This window comes from Molothrus aeneus, chromosome 8 (assembly GCF_037042795.1).
Source record: "Molothrus aeneus isolate 106 chromosome 8, BPBGC_Maene_1.0, whole genome shotgun sequence".
NCBI classification, from domain to species: Eukaryota; Metazoa; Chordata; class Aves; order Passeriformes; family Icteridae; genus Molothrus; species Molothrus aeneus.
This window is the reverse complement of record NC_089653.1, coordinates 23,211,488-23,220,202: the sequence shown is the minus strand read 5'-3', so window position 1 is coordinate 23,220,202 and position 8,715 is coordinate 23,211,488.

Here is an 8,715-nt window from a genome sequence, read left to right as displayed (position 1 = left end):
TCCTGCCTGCCCCAAGGTCTCATCTGAGAGGAGATGGAGTTTTGCAGGGGTTTTTTTGGATTAGGGACAGCGTTGCCCATAAAGGGAAGCTTTCAAGCATCATGCTGATTCCGACACTGCTCCATGCCCACAAATGCGCGATGAGGAATACCAAGGGAAGTGTCAGCTCTTCCCTAAGTAATTCCTTTCAGCTAGCCTTGCAATTAGTCCCTTGGAAAAAAAAAATAAATAGATTTTGAGCTTTGCCAGCACTTCTCTTTGCAAACGCTGGTCTCGCCCTGTAAGTAGGGCACAGTGGGAGGCGAGAGCAGTTAACTCTTGGCATCGAGCTTTCCTCAGCCAGCCCCAGGCGGCTGAGATGAGACTGCCCGGGGGGGTGCGCTCCTGCTCGGGGAGGGGGGAAAGAGCCTGCGGAGGCGAGGGGGGCCCGGCAGCGAGGGGTGCCCGGCACAGAGGGGTGCCCAGTGCCCGGCAGCGAGGGGTGCCCGGCACAGAGGGGTGCCCAGTGCCCGGCAGTTCCCCTGCAGCCAGTGATCCGGCTCAGGGCCCACTTTCCCCTTCCCCCTTTTCCCTCCACGCTCCATAAGTGTTTTGCAGGTGTGCGTGAACCACAGGTTTGCTCCTGCCCTTGTGGACAGATGATGTGGAGGATGTGGAGAAGGAGGAGCGGAGCTGCTGCTCCCTGAGCCCGGAATCGGTGCTGCGCTACTCCCGGAAATCCAGCCGGGATCCACCCACTGTTTACACAGAAGAGTGCCGTGAATCATCGGTGCGGGGAAGGAAAACACAACAAACTTGGGCCTTTTGAAGCTTTCCGGGCAAGTGGAAGCTGCTGGGAGAGCACCTGACCGGGAGCAGGCCGGGTGTCCTGGGAATAGCTGCTAGGGCTGGCTCTGGAGGGATCCATATCCTGGGACAGGCACCTGTTTCTAGCCCAGCCCGTTAAACACGGGGGGCTAAACCCATCCCAGCTGGCAGCAGCTGTGCTCTGCTCCCCACAGGCTGGCCCAAGGGGGCTCCAGAGTGAGTTTTCCAGGGAGATGTCCTGGCTGGTGGGGAAGAGGAGACACTTGAGAACAAATGCTTTTCTCTAGATGTGAAAGTAGGAAAGCATTGATCTGGAAATGGGTTTGCTATAGCAAGGATGGGGTTACTACATCTGCCTGAACAAAGAGACCAGAGCCTGCCTGAACAGAGAGACCTTGGAGATGGCCTGGGGTGCTCCACCTGGCTTGCAGAAGGACACAGGCCTGCTGGGGTCTTCTGATGTCTCTGCCAACCCCCAAGGCTGTCTCAGGTGTCCTCTGCTGCTGGGCAGATGCTCAGGTAGCTAAACCAAGCCCTCAGCATCACAAACAAAAAAATGTTACTTCTATGTGAAATCAATGAGGTGAGGAAAGGTCTTTGTGTCTGCCAAGAGCTGTAGCAGGCAGAGCAAGCACTGTCCCACAAATGTGGCCTTTAAGCCAAGCTGCCCAGGGCTGTGGGCCCAGGTCTGCGACAGAAAGGGAAAGTGGATTCAGTTAGCACCTGGAGAGCATTTGGGATGGGGTCTTGGCATCATTAGGACCTAATGATGGGAGGTGGTAAGAGCAGACTGAGGGGAACTGTCAGCAAATAAAGGTCACTGTAGGCAAACTTGGCAGCTTGGTGTGGTTCTGGGGAATAGCTGGGTGTCTCCTAGAGGTGCACTCTGGGGTCTTCAGACAGTTGCCAGGCACAGAAGGCAGAGGTAAGTGGGGATACAAGGGGAGAAGACCCCTAAAAGCCAGCAGGGACCCTAAGGAGGGGTGGAGGCAGCTGCTGTGTGGGTGGAGAAGGGCTGACCTGGCACAGGGGCTGCAGCCCTGATGCCACCTTGGCTGCCAGCCCAGCTTTGGGCCCCTTTGGGTGAGTGAGGAGCTTGTGCCAGAGGGGACAGCTGGATCGTGTGCAAGGTGTTCAAGTGCAGTAGCTGTGACACTGTAGCAGAGACCCCGAGGAAGTGTGGGTTTGCATCCCAAGTCAGAGCTGGTGCCCCAGTCCAAGAGGAAATGTTCTGCACTCAGGGCTAAGTTAGGGGGATCTGAAAAAAATGTGGCCTGATGGGGATGTTACCCTCCAGTACAGATGAAGTTGTGCCAGCCCTGCATGCTGAGGGAAGGTTTGTGACTGGAAGGAGCTGGAACAGCAGAAGGTGCAGGAGAAGAGAGCTTCTGGGCAGACCCTGTACTTGAAGGCAGCTGAAAGACAAAATGTTGGGTTTTTTTATTTTTCTTTTAATGTGCCCTGGGTCTCAGGATGCAAAGCCTGTGACGTGCTGCCTGCCAGGAGCAGATTCAGGAGTGACAGGTCCCCACGGCAGAGGTGGGAGCTGTGCAGCTCTGCAGGGACACGGCCACTGTGGCAGTACCGTGGCTGGCGGCAGGCACTAGAGGGCTGCACACTCCCGTCCTTGCTGCCAGAGGTGTCTCTCTCTCTCTCACTGCACAGCCTGGTCTGGAAATGCTGATTAACTTCTGACCGACTCAGTGACCCAGGAGAGACGAAAATAACTTTGAAGAATGGCAGTTTGCCACTACATGGCCAAGGCAGTGATTTTTCTTCATTTCAGTTGGGCTTTCCCCAAGCTCTGCTGCTGCCAGGGCAAACTTGCAAGGTGAAAAGAAGTAAGTAGTGCATGGGCTTGATGCTGGGGGGTATGTGACGAGCTTGTCCAGTTCCTTTAGCCCCTGAAAGTTTCTCCAGCACAGCCCTTATTCCCTGGAAAGCTGTGTCCTTTGCAGAAGCAGTGGGGTCCTCGGGTTGTTTAGTGTAGGTGAGGAGTGGCTGGGGATGGTGCAGGTATGGCTGATCCTGCCTCAGGTTTGGGTGATGCACTGGGTTCCCTCCTAGCATGGATTTCTGGGGAACCTGGCAGCACTGGAAAGGTGTAAAATGAAGGTACTCTTACTCTGAGTCATCTAAAGTAATTTTGGAGCAGTGTTTTTGTGACCACTTACATCCACTGCTTTATTTTTCTTACCTGTTTCTGGCTGTTTTGTTGGTCTGCAGGAAATCCCTGCTGCTTTGGGGCCAGCTGTGATCCCTTCCACCCCTCATGGTGGGAGACAGAGATGGTTACCATCCTTCTCCTTGAGGGGAAGGTTTGGCCAGGTATCCGCAGGTGTACCAGACACCAAACTCCAGAGTTATCAGGTGTGTCAGCGTGAGCCTGGAAAAGAGAGAGGAAGTGATGGCAAGAGGGTCTTGCCTCTGGGGGCCATGGTGCTCATTCTTTCAGTGCCTGTGTCACCTGCCCTGTGTGACACCACTGACCTCCCACTGCAGGACACACTGGTGTAAAGGTCCTGGGCAAAAATCCATCATGTCCATGTTGTGGGAACCAGACAGGATAGATCCTGTGACTGACTGAACATCTCAAGAGTTAGCATGGGAAGAGAAAGTTTGTGGTTTTGTGCCAAATGTGGAAAGATAAAGGTGAAGCATTAACAGTGTTTCCTGACATGTCCCATGGCACAAGGGGATTCTGAAAAGATTCCTGCAGAGGGATGGGTTTGTGAGGGATGTAGAAAAGGATTCAAAATTAAAATTGGCCTGGTCCACCCATTATCAGGAATATTGTGTGGATCACTGCCTCCCGTCCCAAATAAAGATCTGCACAAAGGACATGTTGGCAATACTGGACCAAGGAGGAAAATTTGGATGAGCAGTATGAAGGGAGAAAAAACTTAAAACAAGTTGACTGGGGAGTATATTCCATCAAAAACTATGAAACAGATAAATGGCAAAAAAAAGGCATTATATAAGAGCCCAGTGAAAAAGAAGAGGAGGGACCTGGAATGGGAAATGTTGCTGCCGTTGAATTGCATGCAGAAGGAGAATTGAAATCCCACTGTGGAAGTGTCTGGAAGAGTTGTTGCAGACTGGTTACCCCCTGTAAAGCCGCCTGTGCCTCACAGGACCTTTGAGAGGTGAGCACATGCAGTTGCTACCAAGTTGCATAGCACTGTAACATCTTGCTTCTATTTAATATTTTTATTGTAACACCTTATACTTAAAACTTGAAATATATTATCAGTTGTGGGTTAGCTAGAGATGTCCTGCCCAGGGTTGTGCTAAATTGCCCTGGGTGTGTTTGCCATCACATGCCAGTTTCCATTAGGGGCTGGTGGCATGTAGGGATGCTAAGGGGCTCTTAAGCACAGTGTGACACCTGTAACATGAATTTGAGGCATAAACCACTGGTTTTGACTAAAGTGAATGGGCCACCTATACTTAATCTGGAAAAGGAACATGTATAATTTATGTGTTTTGTAAATAGCACAAGGATAAATATTCAGGTCTCTCATGAGAGGCAAGGGCTATCCTGAAGTATACAGCAGGACAGCATGAACTGATGCACTCTGCAGGTGTCTGTACACTGACAGAGGTGGATAAAGTAAAACCCCTGTCCTCAAAGGTGAAAATCGTGTGGAAGGAAGGCATTTTTCAGAGATGGTCTCCATATGAGCTCATCAGGCTGAGTCCTGCCTCATCCTACCTTGGAATAACCACCAAGGTGGGAGGGAAAGGAAAATATGACTGGTTTTGTCCTCAGAAGTCTCATATAAATTGAGTGTGAAGAAAGAACTGCAGGAATATGTGAGGATGAGGGAATGTCTGCAGGTATTGCTCAGGGCACTGATAAAGTGCAAAGATAAGGAAGGAAAAATGCCAGAACTTGCTTGGGAGATGAGGTAAAAATCAACCTGCTCCAGTTGCTCCTGCTGGGAGAGTCCAGGGAGAATGTAGCAGGGTTGGGTGGGAGATATTTAAGACTGGTATTTTTTTACTGCTTGGTAGATGAATTGTGATGTGCCTTTATAGAAGTACTTGACCTCTGTTTTCCTATGACATGGTGACCATACTTATTCACAATACTGGTGTTGGGCAGGAGGTGAGCAGAGATTCTGCTAACACAAATCCCTTCCCAATGGCAAACTTTCTGGGAGATGGGCTAGCAGATATATAGAGGTAATGGGAGTGATATGAGACACAATTGTTCTTTAGTACAGAAGGCTTTTGATTTTTCTAGGTAAAAACTCAGATTTGTTGCCTAAATTTGTATGCAATAATTGAAGTGGATGAAGTTCTAACAATTTTTGTGATGAGAGTATTTTGCTAAGTTATCTTGAAAAATACTGTGGTCCCAAAGAGACTGATAACAGTTAAGTATAATGGAAGCTTAACCAGAGCTGGAAAGATTGCTATGGGGGGCTGTAGAGGAATGTGGATGTTAGGCATTCTGGGATTCAGAAAACAAAACACAGGTTTGTCACAAGGCTGTTCAGACCTTTCCCAAGTTGCCTGGTGTGCAGTGCTGCCTGTTGGTGCAGGAGCACAGCACACACAGGCAACTTGGGAAGACTTACCCTGTCCCAGCAGCTGAGTGAGCACCTGGAACAGCTGGAGGGGAGTGGGAGTTACTAGTCAGAATTTGCTTTGTAAAAGCACCTTACTGATTCTAGTGGGAAACAAGAGGCAAAGACTATTTTTCTGCTGAATGAAACATTCTTGGTGTGGTGATCTAAGTGGGGCCCCAAAAAGTGACAGGTACTTGTGGGTTCCTGGTCTAATCTGTCTGTCAAAGTATAGAAGAAACTACACAAAACTTGTATTGTCCTTAAAGGGATAATGGGATAGTAAAGAGAGATAATGTGTGTAGGACACTCAGGATCTGTTTTGTGAGTGGAGTACAAGGGAAAAGGACATGAACTTGTTTAGTGCCCTGGAATGAGAAAACCAGAAGGGCTGGGAATTGCATGTGGCACAAGCTGGCATGTGGCTGTGAACAAGCAGCAGGGTGGGTGCAGTGGTCAGCAGGGGAACACCCTGTGTGGGACTAAACCCAGCTGCCTGCAGGAATCCTGCGGGTGCAGGACCTGTGTGCATGTGGATGCAAAAGAAATCCTTTATTTCCTGTTCTGGAGTTCAGCTCTGCAGAACAGGCAAAGACCATTAGACCCCATTGAGTGACCTCCCATCTTTCACAGGCCTTGCAATTTCTTCCTGCTTCTCTTGACATCAGCCCAGTGATTTATGCTGAACTAAAGTACATATTTTTTCCAAAAAAGACAGATCTGAAGACATTGGGAAATGAGAAAACCAACATTTCCCCTGATAATTTGTTTTACTAGTTAACCACTGCCACTCTTTTACTGTTTCTTATTTTTCATTTCAGTCTGTCTGGTTTCTGATGCTAAACATTAGTTTGTGTTATAGATATCAGGAATAAATCAAAATGCCCTCTAGAACAGTACCTGCTTCTATTAGGAATGTGGAATATGGTAATTAAATCTCTTCAATTTGTCTTGGTTTTGCAGAAGGCTGGGGTTTAGTGCTATTCTGCTGGGGAAAAAGCAAATCCCATCCTTCTCTCTTAGCTGGTTTGTGCCTTCCACCTCACACCCTGTAATGCAGCAGGGCAGGGAACTGGTTCTGTTGAAATATATAAATTTTTTTTGTTGCCTTGGGGTTATTTGGAGTTTTCAGTCTCTCACCACAGGGCTGTAAAGATGTCTGGTGAAGAGGAGGCTGGAAGGGTTCCAGGTGGGATGTTTTTGCAGCAGAGCCCACTTTCAGGGACCAAACTGCCACCAAAGACTTTTGTTCAGGGACACTTTTCCAGTCCCCAAGGTAAAAGCAAAAGGCCACTGTGTCTGACCAGCGCCAAGCACAGCCAGCCTTGTGTGCAGGGCTGCTTAAGAAACAAAACCTGAACAGCTACAGATGATAATGAAGCAATCCAGCTTTTTTGAATATATGAAAGTGAAAAATGCTTTCCTTGCTTCCTTCCCTTTGAAAAGCCACAGCTGCTCACTCTGAGGGCAGAAATATAGGAAGAGCAAGCATGTACTGCAAATGTACACCCTGATCCTCTTGGAGGGTTTGGCTGACAGGGAGAGGGAACATGGACAGACCATTAGAGATAAATGTTTCTAGCAGGATCAACCCAGCTAAGGCAAAGGTGAATTAACTTACAGAAACTCAGTCAATTGAAAGCCCATATAAGCTGGAGCTATTGGTGGGAAAATGCAGGAAGATTTTGTTTCTACACACACATGCTCATTTCAGTCAACACAATCTGGATAAGAAAAAATATCTATTTAGTAAACCAGGAAAAGTGACTTTACTGGAAATCGGGAAAGTGTGCTTACAGTACCAGGAAGGAGAGCTGAGGAAGTGGCAACCTTTAGCAGAGGCAGAGAGCAATGAGCTGTCTTGCACAGCTGTGACTGATAAGGAACATGGATGAAACTAATGATTGGATTGATTATATTCTTCTTGTTAAAAGTTAAATTCTTCCCTAAGAAGGAGTTAAAGGAAATTCCTTTGGCACAGTTGAGGGAAGTGTAGGAATACCTGCCAAGTTATAACCTTTACATCTTTGTGGCCCATTTAATGAAGCTGTAAATGATTTCTGCTTTGTGTGACTCAACTCTACCATCTCATAGTTTCAACAGAATAAATGTTTTTTTGAGTGAGTTTATGCTGCATCATGTTTGGTGTATTTTAAAAAAGCCTCAATTTCCTCTAGGCTATTACATGAAAACAGATTTTAAAGAGTTTTGGGGTTTTTTTATAAACAAGATGAATAAATGTTAATAATTACAAGTTAATTATAAACTGTGCCTGTTGCACAATATAAAATTAAAGGCATAGCTGAGTTCCAAACCATTTCTTTATCAGAGATGATATTCAGATAATCAGACACAGCTAACCTTTTGCAAATACTGACCTTGTACCTATAAATGGAGTTTCTAAGGATTAAAATGCCAATGCATGTTTTGGAAGGTCACTCTTATTTCCCAACACTTATTTTAAAATTGTGCCAGTTTGTCTTAGCTCAGGGTTTGACCTCTGGATCATCACAGGGTGTTTATGTAGATGCCAGAATCAACAGTTCATCATTTAAGTGAAAAGGCAGACACTGATAAAAAGGCCTAAGGGTGTCCCAGGGCTGTTCTGCAGAGTCACTCTGGAAGGTTTGGTTGGAAGCAGGAAGCTGTGGTGGAGAGAGCCTGTTTTAGCAATGCTCAGAATGATGAAAACATAAAGTAAAGCATGGGGGGAACGATCTCCTTTTTAGCCAAGCTGCAGATACTGATTGCATGTACATCTAGTGATAAGATTCAATAGTGGGAGAATAATTGGCATAAGGAGTGTTGCCTCAGTTTTCTCTCTGACAGGTGTCACTTGAGATTTAAGTGTGCTTCTATTCTTCTACTATTTGATTTACCAATTTAACTTAGTTGTCACTCTGCCCTGCTAATCCAACATTTGCAAAAAGCAGGTTTGTTTCTTCAAATGCTGTGTTGCATTTTGCTGCCTGATTACTCTGGGACTTGGTCACTACACTGTATTTACACATGTAAATCACCATGAAGTGCAACTCCAACTGACATAAGTACACCTGAAACCACTTTGAAGCTACAAGCTCAGAAATCCCTAACAGTGTGGCCCTGTGGAGCAGAATTTGGCAAGGTATATTTGCCTATTTGTGCATGTGCCATGTACATTTAGGTGCCTGTCTGTCTTGACTTGTAGCCTGCAAAATTGACATGAGAGTCTTTTGCACCAGTTTGTGCACCTCAATTGCACCAACTCCTGGCCATCTCTCCCTCCCCTGTGCTCACTCGTACTTAAGGTGAGTTCCTGAGGGCATGTTGCCAGAAGAGCAGAATTTGTTGCCTA